We start from the raw sequence: 22,348 nt of genomic DNA on the forward strand, positions 1-22,348 counted from the left end.
GTCCAAGCTGGTTTTGCAGAAAGAAAAGCTGATCCTAAAATTCATATGGAAGTGCAAGGGACCTAGGATAGCCAAAACAATCTTGACTATGAAGAACAAAGCTGGAGGACCCACACTCCCTATTTTAAAACTTACTATATAGCTGCAGTATATAAGATGTGTGCTAAGATATATGGCTAGATATATAGACCAATGGAACAGAATGGAGTCTCCAAAAAATAAACCCTTACCTTCAGAGTCAAGTGATTACCAACAAGGGTATCAAGATAATTCAATGGGAAAAGAACAGCCTTTCCAACATACGGTACTGTGACAACTAGATAGTTACATGCAAAAATATGAAGTTGGATCTCTTCTTTACACAAAATTTAACCATAAAGAGATCACAGATGTAAATTTAAGAGCTAAAACTATAAAACTCTTAGAGGAAAACAGATAAATCTTCATGACCTTGAATGAGGTAATGGTTTCTTAGCTATACCAAGAGCAAAAAGAACAAAAGGTAAAATAGATAAACTGGACTTCATTAAAATTAACTTTAGTGCTATAAACAAAGCCATCAAGAAACTGAAAACCAACAATTGGGGGAAAAGATTTCCAAATCATATAACTAATAAGGGAATGATATCCCAAATGCATTTTTTTAAAAACTCTTAAAACTCAATAATTAAATGGCCAAAGAATGTGAATAAACATTTCTCCAAAGGAGATATACCAATAGCTAATTAGCACATGAAAAGAAGTTTAAACATCATTAGCCATAGGGAAATGTAAATCAAACACACAATGATACAATGCTTAGCACCTACTGGTCCAATTACAAGAAAGATAAGAGATGACAAAGATGTGGAGAAACTGGAACCCTCATATACTGGTGGAAATGTAAAATGGCATAGCCATTTTGGAAGTTTGGCAGTTCCTCAAAAGGTTACACATAAAAAGTTACTATATGTAACTTGTAGGAATACCCAAGACAAATGGAAACATAAGTCCACAAAAAAACTTAGATATAAATCTTTATAGCAACATTCACAATAGCCAAAATGTGGAAACAACCTAAATGTCCATCAAGTGATGAATGGATTAAATGTGATATAGTCACATAACAGAATACTTGTTGGCACCTGAAAGGGAAGGATATACTGACTGATGCTACAACATGGATGAACCCTGAAAACATTATGCTAGGTATATAAGCTCTTCAATAAAGGCCTCACATCATATGATACCATTTATAAGAAATAACCAGAAAACACAACTCCACAGAAACAGGTCAATGGCTGCATGGGGGAAGAGGGTGTGGATTGTGGCACTGTGCAGTGGAAAGATAGGAAGTGACTGCTAATGGGTAGGGGTTCCTTTCTGGGCTGATGGAAATGTTTTAAACTTAGACTGTGGTAGGGGTTGTAACTCTGGAAATATATTAAAGCCAATGAATATACTAAAACCATATATATACTTTAAATGGGTGAATTTTACAGACTGGGAATTTTATCTCAATAAACATGTTAAACGTGTTATTTCTGTACAGGACAAAACAGTAAGGATAAAAGGTAAACGATAAATTGTGAAAAATGTTCGCAACACTTTACTGATTTAAATGTCATACCGAGGATTCTTATAAAATTCCTGCAGTAGTATAAAATTCCTAAGAACATAAAACCCAACCATTAATTTTCTGTTTAAAGAGATTGTGACTATTATCCCATTTACAGATAAGGAATCATGTTACTTACACACTTTAAGTAACTTACTCAAGGTTGTACAATTTAACAGGCAATGTGGATTTGAATCCACTGCCAAGCCCTCATTTAACCAATGTAATGGTTAAAACCATTACATTGTAAGACTAGATAATGTCTGAAAAGTTACATCCCAAGCAACTTAAGGTGTTTATTTCTGGGAACTGGATTAAGAGGGACCTCTACTTTCTACTTTTTAATTTCAATATTTTTCAAAATTCTTACTACATACTGCATGTAATTTTTTCAAATGAAAAATTATGAATTGAGGTATTACTTACATTTTGAAATGAACAAATACTAAATAGTTTGATGAGTTTTGACATACGCATACACATGTCTAACCTATCTCCCTATCAAGATATGTAAGAATAGCTCATTACCCCAGAAAGTTCTCTCAGGCTTGTGCTTCTTTCCAATTACTCTTAACAGAGGCAATCATTGTTCTGATTTCTACCACCACAGATTAATTAATTTCTAGTATAGAAATTTAGAGAAAGGGAATCATATTGCATACACTTTGGTGTCTGCATTCTTTTTGTAAGGCATGTTTATGAGATTTACCCATGTTACTGCATATATCAAGAATTCACTCCTTTTTGTTGCTGAATCAGATTCCGCTATGAATATAACCATAGTTTATTTATTCATCTTTTCATGGACATTTAGGTCCACTCTGGATAAATTCCTGGGAATGGAACTGCCATGCCAACAGGTAGATATATGGTTTTTTTTGGGGGGGTTGGGGAGGGATTAGACATATGTTTAACCTTATAATGAACCACCAATTTTCCAAAATGGTCCCACTATTTTACATTTCCACCAACAATGAACAGGAGTTCTAGTTGCTTCTCATCTTTGCCAACATTTGGTATTATAATTGTATTATCACTGCTATTCTAATTTCTACATCCCTGATGACTGATGGGTACCTTTTCACATGCTTATTGGCCATTTATATAACTTCCTTTCTGACATATCAAAGTTTTTTTGACTACATTTGAAAAAACTAGTCTTTTTACAATTGAATTATATAGGAGTCCTTTATTTATTATAGATATAATTCCTTTGTCAGACACGTATTACTAAGTTTTCACGGATTGAAATATTCATTATTAAGATGTCAATTCTCTCCCATATATCCTCTCTTATCTATAGATTTCCAATCCAATCCCAGGAGGGTTTTTGAAGAAACTGACACACTCAGGCCTAAAATTTATATGGAAAAGCAAAATAGTCCAAACAAGTTTGAAAAAGATAAGCAGGGAAGTCTGGGTGGCTCAGTGGTTGAGTTTGAGTGACAGCCTTTCTGCTAAGGGCATGATCCTGGAATCCCGGGATTGAATCCCACATTGGACTCCCTGCATGGAGCCTGCTTCTCCCTCTGCCTATGTCTCTGCCCCTCTCTCTCTGTGTCTCTCGTGAATAAATAAAATCTTAAAAAAGAAAGAAAGATACACAAAATTCAGGGTTCACACTATATGACTACAAGACTTGCTATAGGGGATCTCTGGGTGGCTAAGCAGTTTAGCACCCACCTTTGGCCCAGGCCATGATCCTGGAGTCCCAGGATCGAGTCCCGCATTGGGCTCCCTGTATGGAGCCTGCTTCTCCCTCTGCCTGTGTCTCTCCCTCTGTGTGTTGTGTGTGTCTCTCATGAATAAATAAATAAAATCTTAAAAAAAAAAAAAAAAAGACTTGCTGTAAGTTACAGTAATCAAGATGGTATACTGCATTGGTCGAAGGACAAATCAATGGTACAGAACAGAGTCCAAAGAAAGATCCGCACTTACATGGTCACACTTTTTTTTTGCTTTTTTAAAGATTTTATTTATTTATCCATGAGAGACACAGAGAAAGAGAGAGAGGCAGAGACACAGGCAGAGGGAGAAGCGGGCTCCCTGCACGGAGCCTGATGCAGGGCTCCATCCCAGGACCCCAGGATTACAACCTGGGAAAAAGACAGATGCTTAACCACTGAGCCACCCAGGTGCCCTGGTCACACTGATTCTTGAGAAACAATCCAACAGGGAAAGAAGTTTTTCCTTCGTGATCCTGGAGACCCAGGATCGAGTCCCACATCAGGCTACCTGCATGCAACTTGCTTCTCCCTCTGCCTGTGTCTCTGCCTCTCTCTCATGAATAAATAAATAAAATATTTAAAAACTAAAAATAAAAAAATAAAAGCTTGCATAACATATGCTGTGCTTAACTAGTATCCCTTACTGATAAACAAGAATGTCTTCCCTAATATTTTCTCTTAATTACATCTATATCATTGTGATTGCTCTTAACTCTAGGTCTTGTGAACATTATCTTATATGCTGTTTGGTAAATAAGGAATCATATGGAACACCAGAAGTAGCTGGAAGTCTTAGTACAAGAATACTTTCTTTTGGTCACAGTGTGGATGCCTATACTATGGCATAAAGTCTATGAAAACTGATTTTCTTTAATTTCCTTTAGAAAATCACAAATAATTAAAATTGACTAAGTTAGAAAATTTCAAAAAATATAGGGGGAAAATAACTCAAATATCAAAAGAGAAAAAATAATTCTACACAGTACAAATACTGGTGAGAGGGGTACCTGGGTAGCTCAGTTGATTGAGCCTCTGCTTTTGGCTCAGCTCATGATCCTGGGGTTCTGGGAGAGGGCCCCATGCTGGACTCCCTGCTAGGCGGAGAGCCTACTTCTCCCTCTGCCACTCTCCCTGATTGTGCTCACGCACTCTCTCTCTCAAGTAAATAAGTAAGAATCTTTAAAATATATACTGATAAGAAATTTAGTGAAATTCTCACTTAAACTGTTTTTTCTCTAACCATTAAAATTTGTATGAATCCATTAAGTTGAAATAAAAGTTACAAGTGACTATTTTGCCAAACTGAAACTATTAAATATCTTTCAGCAATTCTGCAAAAAATAATTGGGGAAAAAAGTTTTTCACGAATATTTTGAGAAAGTAACAGTAATTAGGTTTCATAGGATATTCATTTCCCACTCACCATATTACACAATTTAACAAAAAATAAGTTCAATGGCTTAAGAAACACTTCTGCATTCACTAAAATGTTTTAGTGAAATGTTTCAGTTAATCTTAACCATTAAAAAATCTTTCATAGCGAGCCTCTGTTAAAAGTAAAAACTCTAGTATGGCAAGATAGGAGGAGAGGACAAGGAATCTACAATGAATAAGAGCACACTAGTGTAGAGAGCTTTTCTGTCCTAGGTGCTTTCATAATACCAGCCCTTTTAATCACCACAATTACTCAAACCTTATTCTCAGTTAAGCTAAATAATTTGCCCAAGCTAGAATCAGAACTCAGATCTACTACTGTGACACCAAATCCCCAATTCTTCACCACCAGACTGCTATAACAAAAACAAAGAAGCCTCATGACTTGGGCATACCTCGTAGTTGGTTTGCCCAAGACCCCATAAGTTTGCTGTCCTAACTAAGCATAATCACAAATAGTCTGTTGCCCTTCATTTTCAAAAGTATCCACATTTGAACAATAATTTTTGGTCACCCTAAGACATGCAAATAAGATGTAAATAAATCACAAAGCACTCTTTAAAATTATTTATTTATTAATTAATTAATTTATTTATTTATTTATTTATTTATTTAAGAGAGAAAGAGAGAAGGAGTGAGCACACAAGCAGAGGGAGGGGTAGAGAGAGGGGCAGGCTCCCAGCTGAGCAGCGAGCCCAACTCTGGGCTTTATTCCAGGACCCTGAGATCATGACCTGAGCCAAAGGCAGACACTATGAAACCAAGCCATCCAGGCACCCCCAAAGCACTCTTTAAATAAAACCCCAGTTGAACCAAAACTTTTCTTTCAGACTATCAAATATTCATTAAAAGGCTACTATATACCAGACACTGATTGAGGAAAAGACCTTGTCCTCAAATAACAAAGACCAACAGAGCCCTCTACAAGTAGGCCAGAAACAATTTGCTCAAAGGAATCACTACAAGAGCATGGGCACAGGGCAGCCCCGGTGGCCCAGTGGTTTGGCGCCGCCTTCAACTTGGGGTGTGATCCTGGAGACCTGGGATTGAGTCCCACGTCGGGCTCCCTGCATGGAGCCTGCTTCTCCCTCTGCCTGTGTCTCTGCCTCTCTCTGTGTGTGTCTGTCATGAATAAATAAATAAAATCTTAAAAAAAAAAAAAAAGCACATGGGCACAGTCTAGCAATTTAACAAGCCCAGAGTTTACCCAAAACAGTTTCAGAAATAATAACACCTGCATTTTAAATGCTCCCAGCTAAAAAAAGGATGGCCCTTTCATAAATTCCTAAAATGGCAAAGAAAATATTTTGGCCTACCTTAAAGGCATATTGAGGAAGAAAAAAAATGCTATCCACATTTTCCCTTCCCTATTGTTATTAATGACATTACACTACTATATGAAAAAGAAGTATGTTAACAAAGATTTTTTAAAAATCAATTTCAATGCATTTGCTTTCTTCTAGGAAAGTATCACTTCAACTTCCTAAAAGAGTATCTTCACCAAGACAGGGAACAAAAACATCTTACTGAAATAATAAAATAAGTATCTTTACTAGCACAACTGCCTCTATGGAGTTCTGCAGTATACACTATAGACAGAACCTTAGGTTGAATAAGTTTAAACCCTATTTATTAAGCATTTAGGGTTTATATATTACTAAACCAAAAAATCCAAAAGGGAGGAACAGTTTCCTGAGCTATCTACTGGACCTTTCCACATGGTAACTTAAAAAAATTTTATGATTTTTTTTAAGATTCTATTTATTTATTCATGAGGGAGAAAGGCAGAGATACAGGCAGAGAGAAGCAGACTCCATAGAGGGAGCCTGATGCGGGACTCACTCCCAGGACTCCAAGATCACTCCCTGAGCCGAAGGCAGATGCTCAACCGGTCAGCCACCCAGGTGTCCAAGTTATGCTATTTTAGAGGTTATATTTTCATATGGTTATATTTCCATAAGTCTTGTAGTGAAAAGCACTCACTTAATAACAATTTATCAAATTAAAAACTTGAAAACATAGCTGAAGATCTCTTACCGAAGAGCCAGTTATTGCAACAAATTTCACAGCTAGATTCATGAAAACACTTACCTTTTCCAGAAAATGATATAGCTCAGAAAAAGATGTTCTCATATAAGAGAGAAATTAAAGGACTGAACTCAGCAGCCCAGAAAACTTGAGCAACTCATTTCATTCCTCAGCAAAGGGAAGATAGCTTTAGCCTGCTTAATGGTTACTTGTGAAAAAGAGAGATGCCTCACCAAGTGCTGGGAAATTTTAGCTATCAGTTCAATAGTTAATCCTCTATTAGTCACTTAGATGTGTAATGATTTTATTAACACTAAATACATTTACTCATTCTCTTCATTATACAGTCAATTAGAACAAGGCAGATATTGTGTACATCAAACTAGGTGCTCAATAAACACTTGTTAAATTGAAGTTAGACTTTTTCCTCTATTTAAGAAGTCTGGCGAGGTGGGGATGGAGATTCCATTACAAGCGATTCCAAATTGTTTGATCTTGTATCAAATACAACAGATTCTATTGAGAGCTATGTGCCAAACATTTTATATGCATATGTATTTTATATATGCATTAACTCATTTAATCCTTTTTTTAAACATTTGTATTTATTTATTCATGAGAGACACAGATATAGGCAGAAGGAGAAGCAGGCTCCCTGCAAGGGCCTGATGCAGGACTAGATCTCAGGATCCCAGGTTCCCAGCCTGAGCTGGGAAGGCAGTAGCTCAACCAGAGACACATCCAGGTATCCCGCACTTAAGACCTAGGCACTGGGGATCCCTGGGTGGCTCAGCAGTTTGGCGCCTGTCTTTGGCCCAGGGTGCGATCCTGGAGTCCTGGGATTGAGTCCTGCGTCGGGGGCTCCCGGCATGGAGCCTGCTTCTCCCTCTGCCTCTCTCTCTCTCTCTTTCTCTCTCTCTCTCTCATGAATAAATAATAAATAAATCTTAAAAAAAAAAAAAAAAAAAAAAAAGACCTAGGCACTATTGCAACCTCCGCTTTACAGAAAGTGAACACAGCCAGAAGTATCAAAGCCAGGTCTGAAATCCAAGAAGTCTGACTCCAAAGTCCCACATACTTCAACTTCAATACTGTCTGAACAATCTCAAGCAAACCAGAGGCTCCTAGGGCATAAAACTACAGTAAGGCAGTATTTCAAACAATATATTCATTTACTCAATCATTATTTAGAGCATTATAGACTCAAAAATATTGATTTTATATTACAGGTTATAATCCAATGCTGCTTAGTTTATTTTGCTGCTCAAATCATTCCAGTTTTGGCCACTGAGAGCTCTTTCAGCTGGCTCCTGACATACCCTCCTCGTCATGGGGTTGTGTTGTGGTGGTGGTGGTGAGTGGTTTTTGTTGTTAGAGCACTTCCTTACTTTCTGGCACTACAAGATGTTCTAGGTTCATCATATATTTCCTGCCCCATCCTAAAATCAGCTATTTTTCCAAGGAGCTCTTGTTCCTTGTATTAAATAATGGTATTAGAAACTAAGATCTTGGGATCCCTGGGTGGCGCAGCGGTTTGGCGCCTGCCTTTGGCCCAGGGCGCGATCCTGGAGACCCGGGATCGAATCCCACGTCGGGCTCCCGGTGCATGGAGCCTGCTTCTCCCTCTGCCTATGTCTCTGCCTCTCTCTCTCTCTCTCTCTCTCTCTCTCTCTCTCTGTGTGTGACTATCATAAATAAATAAATAATTAAAAAAAAAAAAAAGGAAACTAAGATCTTGTGTTGCTCCTGAGTTTCTTTTAATTTCAGCTGACAGACCACAGAAATATATGTATATTTATAATATTTATAATATAATATGTATTATATTATATATAATATGTAATATATTTATAATATGTAATATGTATAATATGTAATATATTTATAATATGCATATTGTATATTATATATGTATATAAATACAAGCATGTATACACATATACAAATATTTCAATATGTAACCATCTGTATTAAGCTAAACATGAGTTCTTGCTGATGTTCCCAACTCTAATCCACCACATGAATCATTCTAGCTTCCTCCCCTTATCTGTAAATTCACACAATAACAGTGAGGAGCCCATCTCTTACCATCTATTTACTAATTGTTCAATTGCAGTATACATACATATCAGTATCAGAATTAACCCACACCTTCACGGGATACAATTTTATCAATTAGACTACAATGCTTATGTACAATTCCTTTTGTCTTAGATTCCACTCATTTCCAAGATTACTTAGGTCAGCATGCCCCTTCTTCCCTTTTTAGTAAGGTTATTTCACACATTTCTAATACAATTAGATTCTCTTTTCTACATTCCTTCATGGGACCTCTCTACCTCCTAAATGATTTTTGTTTAATTTTTACACATTAAAGTTAATTTTGTGCTGTAAAGCCCTACGGGTTTTAAAATTTTCATGTCATAGCCACCATCATGGTATCCAAAAGAATACTTTTATCAAGCAGTATTTTAACTAAACTACATGCTACTAGAGGCGCCTAGCAGGCTCAGTCGGTAGAACGTGCAACTCCTGATCTTAGGGTGGACATGGAGCCTACTTGGAAAAAAAAGATGTTACAAGGTACTACAATCCTCTATGGAAGCAACATGGTTGGATGGAGAAGTTGAAGTCAAAAGCTGTGACTTTAATGCTACTGACAAGCCAGATAGACTTTAGGAACATTGGCTATCCTCTCAAGGTCCCACAAGCCTCTTTGTAAAGTGAGAGGGTTCAATTAGATGATAATATATAGCAATTAAACACTATGTGTTTATGTGCACTATGTGCACTATGTGCAGCCCCGATGGCTCAGCGGTTTAGCACCGCCTTCAGCCCAGGGCTTGGGTCTATTATTACATTTTAAAAATGACTCTAGGGCAGCCCTGGTGGCTTAGTGGTTTAGTGCCGCCTTCAGCCCAGGGCGTGATCCTGGGGACTCGGAATCAAGTCCTACGTCCTTGCTTCTCCCTCTGCCTGTCTCTCTCTGTGTGTCTCTAATAAATAAATAAAATCTTTAAAAATAATAAATAAATAAATAAATAAATAAATAAATAAGACTCTTAAAAAGGCAAACTATTACTAACATTAGAATAACATTCAGCGGGGGACCCCGGGGTGGCTCAGTGTGTTTAGCGCCTGCCGTCGGCCCAGGGCATGATCAAGTCCCACACTGGGCTCCCTCCATGGAGCCTGCTTCTTCCTCTGCCTGTGTCTCTGCCTCTCTCTCTGTGTCTCTCATGAATAAATAAATTCTTTTAAGAAAACAATAAACAGGGAGTCCCTGGGTGGTGCAGCGGTTTGGCACCTGCCTTTGGCCCAGAGCATGATCCTGGAGACTCAGGATCGAGTCCCATGTCGGGCTCCCTGCATGGAGCCTGCTTCTCCCTCTGCCTGTGTCTCTGCCTCTCTCTCTGTGTCTCTCATGAATAAATAAATAAAATCTTTAAAAAAAAAAAAAAGAAAAGAAACAAAAACCATGTGTTTATCTTTACAGAGACCCTCTATACTCTCCATGCATATACACACACCTGCATTAATTCACTTGTATATCCCGAGTCTACCATAGTCCCTTGAGTGTGGCAGGTGCTCAAAAAATTGTTGTTGAGAGGGTCAAAAAGGATTCATTAGGTGTTCAATAAATATTTATTAAATGAACAAAATAAGGAGTTTCATAAACCATTAGGTACAAGCATCATTAAATGGTTTGCTGACCTGAAATGAACTAGGACTGGATCACAAAAGTCTCTGGCTTTGTAACCCTTACAACTGTGTCTGGTTTGTTCTTGAGCCTTAAACACCTTCTGTGCTAATAAGTTTCATAAACAAACAACTCATTATATACCTGTCAAGCAATATTCATCTTTCAAACTAGTTCTCAATTTCCAGGATTATAATTCATGTTTTTCCAAATTCAACTTAATTTAATCACAGTTCATCCCAGTCTTCATTATCCCATCACGGAGTCAAATTTCTTTATCTTCATGTGAAAGCCTTACCTTCATCATTGCCTTCATCATTTATATTGCCATTTTCTCGAAACTTCCCTCCTGCTTAATTTATTCTTCCTTGAGGTGCAATAATTGGAATCCATTCTATAGTCTAAGAGTGGATTGTATTGTGGTTTTGTACCAAGATAATAAATGCAGTCCATTTTTATATTTTCTTTTTCATACCTCTCTGGGGAATGACTAACATTTTGTTGGCTTTCTGGCAACACTCAGCAACATTCTCAGGAATAAAGTGACCCAAACATTCTTTTTACCATATTTATATTCACTAGTCATTTGTTCATGCACAAAAATATGAAAGATTTACCCACAGGTTATTCTACTTAGCTACTAACTTCTTACACAGAAGTTTCATGCAAACCTGAAAGAACTTTATTTGTTCTTTTACAAGAATAGTTTTAGTACCACTACCAAAAGACGAACTCTATGCTTGAATGCCCTGAGTAGATCCTATATCCCATACAGGCTGTTCCTTCCTACTACATAACAAATAGTTTCCCTTCTCCCAAATCAGAATAGAATGTATGTCATGGTCTTTGGAGTATTTATTTCTTCAAAGACAAAAATAAACCAATTTTCATTAATATGCTATCTTACAGTTAATGTCATTTAATTTCAGAAGTGAAAATTATTATCCCCATCCATTTCACAGATAAGGAGAACTGAAACTCAAAAATGTTGAGTAGCTTGGGGCACCTGGGTGGCTCAGTTGGTTAAGTGTCTGATTCTTGGTTTCTGCTCAGATCATGATCTCATGGGTCCTGGGATCCACGCTCAGCAGGGAGTCTGCCTGAAGATTCTTTTCATCTGTGCACCCCCCCACACACACTCCCAAGTGCTCTCTCTCTCTAAAATAAATAAATCTTAAAAAAAAAAAAAAAAAAAAGTTGAGTAGCCTACCCAATGGTTAAGTGGGACTCAAACTCAAATCTTTCTTAGTCTAAAAACAATGTCTCAAGGACATCTGGGTGGCTCAGCAGTTTAGTGTGCCTGCCTTTGGCCCAGGGCGTGTTCCTGGAGTCCTGGATCGAGTCCCGAGTCCTGCATCAGGTTCCCTGAGTGGAGCCTGCTTCTCCCTCTGCCTATGTCTCTGCCTCTGTGTGTGTCTGTGTGTGTGTGTGTGTGTGTGTGTCTCGTGAATAAATAAATAAAATCTTTTTTTAAAAATAAAAATAATAAAAAAATAAAAACAATGTCTTGGGACCTCTGGGTGGCTCAGCAATTGAGTGCCTGCCTTCATGCCCAGGATGTGATCCTGCAGTCCTGGGATCGAGTCCCACATCGGGTTCCCTGCATGGAGCCTGCTTCTCTCTCTACCTATGTCTCTGCCTCTCTCTCTCTCTCTCACAAATAAATAAAAATCTTAAAAAATCTGCATCCTTATTTTCAGTAACCTATAGCTGAAATTAGCATTTCCTTCCTTCAATTCTGAAGGTAGGCAGCACAGCCCAGCAAGATTAGACTTTCACTAGTTATTTATTTCAGTAATAAAAAGGATATTTCTTACATCATAATTACTTTTTAAATATGGAAACTATATATTATATATTTAAATGTATAATATATTATACAACATATCTCATATTCTGAGAAGGCATTCACAAGCTTCTTTAAATTGCAAAGGGGTGCAGGGCAAATAAAAAAACATTAAAGACTCTGCTCTATAGGGGTGCCTGGCTGGCTCAGTTGGTGACCCTTGATATCAGGGTTCTGAGTGCAAACCCCACACTAGGCATGGAGCCTATACTTAAAAAAAAAAGAAAAAGAAAAAGAACCCTGCTTTACAGACCATCACACAGGCTGTCAATCTTTGGTAGTGAAAGTTTATAAAAGCACCTAACACAGTTGATTCACTGTCTTTCAGTCCATTAAAAGTATCAATATGGGGCACCTGGATGGCTCAGTGAATAAGCATCCGCCTTTGGCTCAGGTTGTGATCCTGGGGTCCTCAGATCAAGTCCCGCATCCAGCTCCCTGCAGAGAGCCTGCCTCTCCCTCTGCCTATGTCTCTGCCTCTCTCTCTGTCTCTCTCATGAATAAATAAAATCTCTTTTTAAAAAAAAGTATGAAAAAAATAAAAAATAAAAAAAAGTATGAATAGCATTTAATCCCAATAATTTTTTTAATATCTAATTTGTCAACTACATTTACTATTACTAATCTCCTACTTCTGACCTAACATATATAGAAATCTCTATTATGTACTTATTAAAGCCAGGCATTAAGCTTCGTGACTTTTTCCAACCCTAAGCAAACCTACTATATCACGATTAGAAGCGAATCCAATGCTCTGTAATTGAATTCCTAACTTAATGTACCACCATAGTCTGAATGTTTGTGCCCCCTCCCATCATATGTTGAAATCCAACTCCAAAAATGATGGTATTAGGTGGGACCAGAGCCCTCATGATTAGGATTAGTATCCATAATGGGTGTTCAATAAGTTATTAGCAACTATGTTCTTCTCATCCTCTGCACGCTACAGCCTATCATATCAAAATGTTCATGCTTAAGATTCAACTTAAAACTTGTCATCAGGGCAGCCCGGGTGGCTCAGTGGTTTAGTGCCCCTTTCAGCCCGGGGTGTGATCCTGGAGACCCGGGATCGAGTCCCAGGTCAGGCTCCCTGCATGGAGCCTGCTTCTCCCTCTGCCTGTGTCTCTGCCTCTCTCTCTCTCCCTCTCTCTCTCTCTGTGTCTCTCATGAATAAGTAAATAAAATCTTAAAAAAAAAAACAAAAAACTTTTCATCAACTTCATTTATTTTGCCACACAAATTCAAAGTATCCTATTAACCCTATCCTGTTCCAAACTCTCAAAACTTCACTGGATCCCGGCATTTATATTTTGTGTCAACTTGTATGTTGACGTTAAATCCCCAAGCCAGTTTTAATCCCCTTGAGGGCAGAGAGGTGTCTATTACTCCCTCCCTAGCCCTGTGTCTACACAAGTAACAGCACTCAAAAGCTCTTAGGAATACCATTCCTTGGTAATACAAAGACAAGCAATTATTTAAGTGAAATTATAACACCATAGTTTACGGTCTGTTGCTTAGACATCACATTTCCACCCTGATGTACTCAAAAATGTTTTTATTAGTCATAAACTTTTCTAATCACATTTGTCCTCTTTAAAATTTTTTCTATTAAAAGAGACGAGGATCTTTTTTTTTTTTTTTCTTGAGACGACGATCTTTAAAAATTAGTTTGGATTCTACTGAAACAAAATAAAGAGAAAAAGAACACAGTAGACTAGAGTAACAGAATTTAACCCTTAAAAATACAAATTTATTTTATTATGTAGTAGGAATGTGACTTTTACCATATAATAACCTCAAATTATTTATTTATAGGAAGAGCTTGAGAACTTCAAGCATAAAACACAAAGGGAATGGAGTATTATTTGGCAACAAAATCCTGATACATGCTACAACATGGATGAACCTTGAGAGCATGTTAAGTGAAAGAAGCCAGTCACATAAAGACACATATTGTATGATTCCCTTTGTACGAAATATCCGGAATAGGCAAATCTACAAAGACAGAAAATAGATTAGTGGTTGCTAAGGGCCAGGGAAAGGGCTGAGGGGAGAGTGACTGCTAATGGGACTTCTTTCTGGGGTGATGAATTACACAGTGGTGAAAGTTGTACAACTCTGAGTATATTAAAAATCACCCAGGGGATCCCTGGGTGGCTCAGGAGTTTAGCGCCTGCCTTTGGCCCAGGGCGCGATCCTGGAGTCCTGGGATCGAGTCCCACGTCGGGCTCCCTGCAGGGAGCCTGCCTCTCCCTCTGCCTGTGTCTCTGCACCTCTCTCTGTCTCTCATTAATAAATAAATTTAAAAATCTTAAAAAGTAAAAAATCACCGAACAGTATTTTTGGTATGTGAATTATATTGCAAAAAAGTGGTTACTTAAAAATAAATAAATAAAACGCCACCACTAGCAAACCACAGTGAAAATCTCCTTGGAAAAGAAAATCATGAAAGCCACTGATTGGAAAAGTAAGCTGGTTACCTGTGACTTTTTCGAGGTCAACCTCCTAATTCCATCTCCCAATCCTACCAACAAGTACTCAAACATGAAACTAAACAGTGTATGAATCAAAGAATTCGGGCACAGTTGGCTGTAAACTAAAATAGTTGAGTGCCTTCTTAGGCTCTAACACTCCCAAACTGTAGGGGGCTTCCACCCTAGCTGATTACGGAAGTAGTAGTTTTCACCAGCAAGCTCAAGTAGGAATGTCAAAATTGGATGACACTTGCCTAGACGTTCTACAAAAACCTAAAAGACCACAATGGGTGTCCCCTACACACTCCTAAATATGTGCACGTGTTAGGCTGTCCCCACCTAACACCGACAAACAGCATACTCCATTTACCCATATCCCAACTTGCTCCCCATAAATTGGCATACTCTTAAGCTCTTAGATCTATTTGTTTAAGAGGACAGATAAAGCCCTCACAGGGTTCCCACTTGAGCTCAACCAGCCCCCGCCCTGACCCACCCCACCCCCAAACCCACACACGTGTTAGCCCGACACCGCCCCACCGGGTCCCACGTGCACCTGGTCTAACACAGTCCCCACGTGTGGGCGCCCCACGGGCTCCCTCGGCTATGTGAGGTCACCGCGTGACCCCAGGTCTGTAGAGGTATGAGAGGGGGAAGGACGAGGCCCAGGTCCCTGAGGTCCCAACCCTACGGGGAGTGTCCACACCCATCCTCCCCACTAACCCCAACAAATCCAAGGGCCGGGGGCGACGGCCCCTTTAAGACGCGGCCCAGTCGTCGCCCGCAGAGAGGGGCGCAACGGGGCCTACACAACCCCCCCTTCCGTTCGCCCGCCCACGTCTAGTCGCCTCACCTCGGGCCGCCGGGCCCCGCCGCCGCGGCGGCGGCGGAGGGGGGGCGGGGTGCGGGCGGGGTCCGAAGGGGGGGGTCGCCCCGCCGACGGTGGAGCCGCGGTTCGCTCTCTGAGGCCGTGGGACGGTGACTGCGTTGGGCGTGGACGCTCCTAGCTCGCTCCCTCGGCGGCTCCTGGGACCCCAAGATGGCGGCGGCGCTGAGGCGGCTGCGGGCGCTGGGCCGGCGGCGGCGGCGGCCACTTTCACTCACTGAGAGGAGCGGAGCAGGGACACGGGGAGCCATGGCGGGGGGGAGGAGAGGCGCCATAGCCAGGCCAGAACAATCGAGCCGCTACTCAGCTAGCTTACCCCCGCCCCGCCCACGCTCACAGATCGTCGCCAGCCCGTGGTCTCCCGCAGTGCCGCTGCCGTCGGCCTCGTGCAGCTCGCACCCCGCCGCTGCCGCCTGACGCCCAGTGTGGACTGGGGTTCGGGGGGAGACCCTGATCCATGCCATCTGAGTGCAGATTGGTCGAGGCTGAGACTGGCGAAGATTGCCGAAAGGCGGCGGGGAGGAGGAGGAGGATGTCGTCGCTAGAGTGAGCAAGCAGATCTCGCGGGAGCAAATGTCGCGAGACCTTTCCAGTCCGGCAACCGCCGGAGAAAGGTTACTTTCCCCGGAAGTAACGTCAATCGAAACGGCCGGGATCCTGGGAATGTTCGTTTCCGCAAGCAGGAGTTAGGAGGGTGCTTGTGAATAGTTTGTTAGGGGCCACGGAACATTGAGATGACTTGAGGGAGAGGTTAGGTTCGAGTGTGGTATTTTATCTTGTTTGTGGCCACTTTGGGCGGGCTTATGCATCGTTGGGAAAGTGCCTGCTGTGTAGAGCGGCTGATTCAGTACAGTACAGTTTGGGCTCTCCCTTAAGGCTTAGGGACCGAGACCACGATGCTGTGGCATAGAAGTGAAAGCGTTAGGATTCTAGGACTTGGGAACAGAAAGACCTGTTACTAGAAATGTCTTCCTGTTCTCACACCCTCCCAATGAGCCTGATTTGTCTGTTCCAACTCCACAGTTAAAGCCCCCTGCTAGCCACGTGTACTAAAGTTAGTGAGATTCATCTACCAGGATCTGTGATTAGAGGTACCTAGTGTAAACCTAACTGAAGATGAGCATTAGATTTTCTTAAATGTTAACTATGCTGTAGTATTTTGGTTCCCTCACATTTAATGCTTTAATTTTTTTTATATAGTTTATTTTTTTAAATTTTTATTTATTTATTATAGTCAGAGAGAGAGAGAGAGGCAGAGACATAGGAAGAGGGAGAAGCAGGCTCCATGCACCGGGAGCCTGACGTGGGATTCGATCCCGAGGCTCCAGGATCGCGCCCTGGGCCAAAGGCAGGCGCCAAACCGCTGCGCCACCCAGGGATCCCTTTTTTTTTTTTTTTTAATTATTTTTTTTTTAATGCTTTAATTCATTGCAATCTGGCCCTTAGCATTTAAGCAGAACAGCATTTCCTTAAGGTCATTCAGTAGCCTTCTTGTGCTAAATTTACTGCACTTCAGAAAGTTTTGCTCAGAGGCAAAAATATTGATAGTACCCTTTGAGAACGAAAGGGATATAAGAAGACAAGTATTTGTTCATTTAGGCAGGGTAGAGGGGGGCATTTAGTAAACCAGAAATTAAAGTGATTGGTATCTTAAATGAGAAGGGTAGGATTAAGGGGAGGAATGGGACCAAGGTGACAGGATTGAGGGAGTGGCAAATATTGTACAGGACTCTGAGAACCATAGTTAGGTTTCACATACCCCCAAAAAATAAACTCCTAAAACCAACTGGGAAAATATTTGAATAACAGTGAACTGACTGTAGTATAAACAAAAAGGACAAGAATAAAGAGAATAAAATCAGTAAGCCCCTAGAGGGACCAAGATGTAGAATCTTTTAAAGTTCAAATGTAGGTTGACTCTTTTATTTCCTTTCTATTGCTGTGCTAACAAATTACCACAAATGCAGTGGCTTAAAATAACACAGGCTTATTATCTTATGTTCTATAGATCAGTAGACTGAAATAGGTCTCAAACTGGGCTAAAGCCCTGTTGGCAGGGCTGCCTTACTTCCTGGAGGCTCTATGGCAGAATTATTTCCCTTTCCAGCTTTCAGAGATTGCTCACATTCTTTGGCTTTCCGTTCTAAAGCCTCCATCTCCAAAGCCAGCAATGACAGGTTGGGTTCTTCTCATCATATCCAACCAACTCCTCCTTTTCAGGATCCTTGTGATTATATCACGCCCACCCAGATAATCTAGAATAATCTCCCTATTTTAAAATCATCTGAATAGTAACCTTATATCCACTGGTAACCTTAATTCCCCTTAGCAATATAACTAACATTCACAGATAACTACTGGACATCCTTGGGGAGAGGGCAATATTCTGCTCCCTGCATATGTCCTAGAATTTCTGAAGTACAACTCTATGTTTTCATCTGTGATTTTCACACTAAAGTCTAGCTTTTTCCATTCTCTAATACAGTCGTATATTTTTTATAGTTTTTTTCCAGTAATATCTACACCCAACATGGGGCTCAAACTCACGACCCCAAGATCAAGAGTCATATGCTCTCCAACTGAACCAGGCTGGCACTCCTACAGTCTTACATTCTTCTCTTGTTTTCCTTATTTGTCTGTTTGTTCCTGATTTGTGTTTTTTACTTATTTATTTTTTTAGATTTTTTACTTATTTATTTGACAGAGCACAAGCAGGGGGAGTGGCAGAGGGAGAGGGAGAAGCAGACTCCCCACTGAGCAGAGAATTCATTGTGGGGCCCATCCCCGGACCCCAAGATCCCAACCAGAGCTGATAGACACCCAACCAACTGAGCCACCCAGGTGCCCTAGTCTTACATTCTTGATTAAAAGTGTGTACATTCTTTGCCTCAGAGATTTAGTACATCATATAAAATTTAATCCATGATTTCTTGGTAATTTGTATTCAAACTGAGATTTAATATTTTCCAGAAATATCTTGATTTTCTATTAATGTTCATTTTAATGTTTTCTATTCAAATGGAGGAGTCTCCATTGGCTTTAATATTGTTCAGTCATTCAATATGCAGTATTTAATTTTATCAGAGTAATGTTTAAAATACATTAAAAAATAAAACAAAATTTTTTAAAGATTTTATTTGAGAGAGAGAGAGAGCATGCCCGAGTATGCAGAGCAGCAAGCGGAGGGAGAGGGAGAAACAGACTCCCCACCATCAGAGCAGGGAGCCTGATGCTGGGCTTGATCCCAGGACCCCAGGATCACAACCTGAGCTGAAGGCAGATGCCCAACCAACTGAGCCACCCAGGTACCCCCAGGATGTTTTAAAAATTTGTTTTAATTGAGTAGATTCTATGCCCAGTGTGGGACTTGAACTCATGACCTTGAGATCAAGAGTTGCATCTTCTACTGACTGAGCCAGTGAGGGACCCCAAAACATACAGAATATTTTTTAATGATAGTTTTCAGGGAACAGCGCAGTTGACTTAGGATATATATTTTATTCCCAATAGTAAAGCAATAAACAAAAATAAAAACTACAGTGTGTGGGGTTGGGGAGAGACCCAAACTGAAAATACTGGAATCAACTGTATTACAAATGAGTAACCTAGCTACTCTGTAGAGGATAGGGAAGAAAGGAACTCACTTAAGAAACTGAGATAAATAGTATATTGACTGGATACCTAAGAATAAGACCAAATGAACTGTACAGAAATGTCCTCGTCTATGCACTAAGTATTTTTCACAGGAGTGTGGGGAAGTAGGTTAGCAATTTGAAACTAATATGTATGCTAAAATTAAACAAATATATTCTAGATCATGAGTTGAACTTCTCAATGTTAAAGGAAAAAGTTATTAACTAGGGAAAATAGGAAAGCTAAAATGAAGCCTGTGATGTTGGATTGGAATCTGAGGTATCAGTCAGTATAAGTTTATGGGTTCTAATATATGTACAGGTACAGAAGTATAGATTGATATCTATGTAGGGGCTAATATATTTGCAAATACATGTGTGTATGTATTTGCTAGTTCTTTTTTTTTTTAAGATTTTTTATTTATTCATGAGAGCACAGAGAGAAAGAAGCAGGGGGAGAAGCAGGTTTATGCCGGAAGCCTGATGTGGGATTATGCCCTGAGCCAAAGGCAGACGCCCAACTGCTGAGCCACCCAGGCATCCCCTATATTTGCTAGTTCTATCTGCTGAGAGTATCTACAAGCTAGGAGCATACTTAGTACACAGATACTGATTTCTAAACACAATTCTCCAATAAAAAGAACAAAGAGAACCTTGAAGAAATGATTGATTCAAGATGAACCTGGAATATCTTGTGATGCCAGAAAACAATACTTAAAAAAGGACATCACAAAAACACAGGAGCCAACCTGAAAGAGCTCCTAATAGCCAAAACAGTACCTACTGATAGTGTTGCATTATGACAACTATTTATTTTTAGTATTCATGTGTCCACCCTGATATAATTGGTTATTCAAATGAATGAGGTAGATGAGCCGGCTCCTTCCTTCCTTCCTTCCTTCCTTCCTTCCTTCCTTCCTTCCTTCCTTCCTTTCTTCCTTCTTTCCTTCCTTTCTTTCTCTTTTTTCTTTCTTTTTTTTTCCTTCCTTTCTCTTCTTTCTTTCTTTCTTTCTTTCTTTCTTTCTTTCTTTCTTTCTTTCTTTCTTTCTTCTTTTTTTTAATTTATGATAGTCAGAGAGAGAGAGGGAGAGGCAGAGACATAGGCAGAGGGAGAAGCAGGCTCCATGCACCGGGAGCCTGATGTGGGATTTAATCCTGGGTCTCCAGGATCGCGCCCTGGGCCAAAGGCAGGCACCAAACCACTGCGCCACCCAGGGATCCCCTCTTTTTTCTTTCTTATCTCTACACCCAGTGTAGGGCTTGAGCTCACAACCCCAATCAAGAATCACATGTTCTCCTGACTGAGCCAGCAAGGTGCCCCGAGACAGCTTTCTTTAAAAAAAAAAAAAATGAATTTATTCATTCGCAAGAGACACACAGAGGCAGAGACATAGGCAGAGAATTCCATTTAATAAATGTAGAAAGTAAAAGAGCTAACAAAAATCACTATTAAGCAAACATCACAGTAGTAATTGTTGCAGACAAAATCCCCTGATGGATGTTAGATTAGTGTGTGAAAATTTGAGGATTTACATAGATTCAAAGTGTCTCGACCAAGACTTATTTTAGCACAAAAAAGAAAGGTGGTAACTTTACAATGGTGAAACTTGGCAGAATCACTTTAACCAAGTGATCAAGGTAAACATCAGTAATAAGACATACAGTATGCCAAGGAAATTTCCTATGTTTATGCAAGGAGCTTCTGATCCCCACTGGAGCAGTGGATTGCAACAGACAGTCACTACCAGAACCATCAGATTGTAGAGGGGGACAAAAGATTTCCAAAGCAGGGTGCTCCTCTGGGTCGCCAAAAATGTGTAAAATGGAAAAATAAAACCTTAAAGGTGCTAGAAGAAAACACTAATTATTTTAACCTTGGAGTGAAGTATTCCTGTTAAACCTGCCATAAAAGGATGACATAAAGAAGTCACAAAAGAAAAGGCTGATAAATATAAAAAATATAACCCAACCTAAAAATTACCATAAATCACCTAAAGAAGCCAATTTCTTTACTATACAAGGAGCACTTATATGCCAAATTTTAAAAAGCAACAGCCTAAGGACATCTGAATGGCTCAGTGGTTAAGCATCTGTCTTTGGCTCAGGGCGTGATCCCAGGGTCCCGAGATCAAGTGTTGTATCGGGCTTCCTGCATGGAGCCTGCTTCTCCCTCTGCCTGTATCTCGGCCTCTCTCTGTGTGTCTCTCATAAATAAATAAATAAATAAATAAATAAATAAATAAATAAATAAATAAATAAATCTTTTTTAAAAAGTAACAGCCTACTAGGAAAAGAGGCAAAGAAGAGAAAACAATTCATTCATTTGTTCAGTAAGTGTTTGCTGAATGCTTAAGGAATGCAAGGCCTGGCTCTAGGCACTGGAAATGTGGCTTTGCAAAAGACAACAGAGTTGCCTGGCTGGTTCAGTCAAGTCAATAGAGCATGCAACTCTTGATCTCAGGGTTGTAAGTTCAAGCCCCATGTTGGGTGTAGAGCCTAGTTAAAAACACACAATTTTAAAAAATAGTAATTAGAGGGCAGCCCTGGTGGCTCAGTGGTTTAGCACCACCTTCAGCCCAGGGTGTGATCCTGGAGACCTGGGATCAAGTCCCATGTCAGGCTCCCTGCATGGAGCCTGCTTCGCCCACCATGTCTCTGCCTCTTTCTGTGTGTCTTTCATGAATAAATAAAAATCTAAAAAAAAAAAAAAAAAAGTAATTAAGGACGCCTGGGTGGCTCAGCAGTTGAATGTCTGTCTTTGGCTCAGGGTGTGATGCTAGGGTCCCAGGATCCAGTACTGCATCGGGCTTCCTGCATGGAGTCTACTTCTCCCTCTGTGTCTCTGCCTCTCTCTCTGTGTCTCCCATGAACAAATAAATCCTTTAAAAAAATAGTAAAGAAAAAAACATAGAAAAATAAATATCAAACATTGACATATATGTGAAAAGATTCTCAACTTCACTTATAAACAAATACTTTAAAAAAATCAAAATACTGGGGTGCCTCGGTGGCTCAGTTAAGTGT

General features: G+C 39.9%; 1 protein-coding gene across 1 annotated transcript in view; it reads right to left on the reverse strand.

Moving 5' to 3' along the window:
- INO80 (INO80 complex ATPase subunit) overlaps positions 1–15,797 on the reverse strand; it is a 129,559-nt gene extending 113,762 nt beyond the window's left edge. Inside the window, exon 1 of the mRNA XM_025998496.2 lies at positions 15,660–15,797. The gene's annotated coding sequence lies outside the window, so the exon portion shown is untranslated. The remainder of the gene's footprint in view (positions 1–15,659) is intronic.
- Positions 15,798–22,348: the final 6,551 nt, after the last annotated feature.

This window comes from Vulpes vulpes, chromosome 15 (genome assembly GCF_048418805.1).
Source record: "Vulpes vulpes isolate BD-2025 chromosome 15, VulVul3, whole genome shotgun sequence".
NCBI lineage: Eukaryota > Metazoa > Chordata > Mammalia > Carnivora > Canidae > Vulpes > Vulpes vulpes.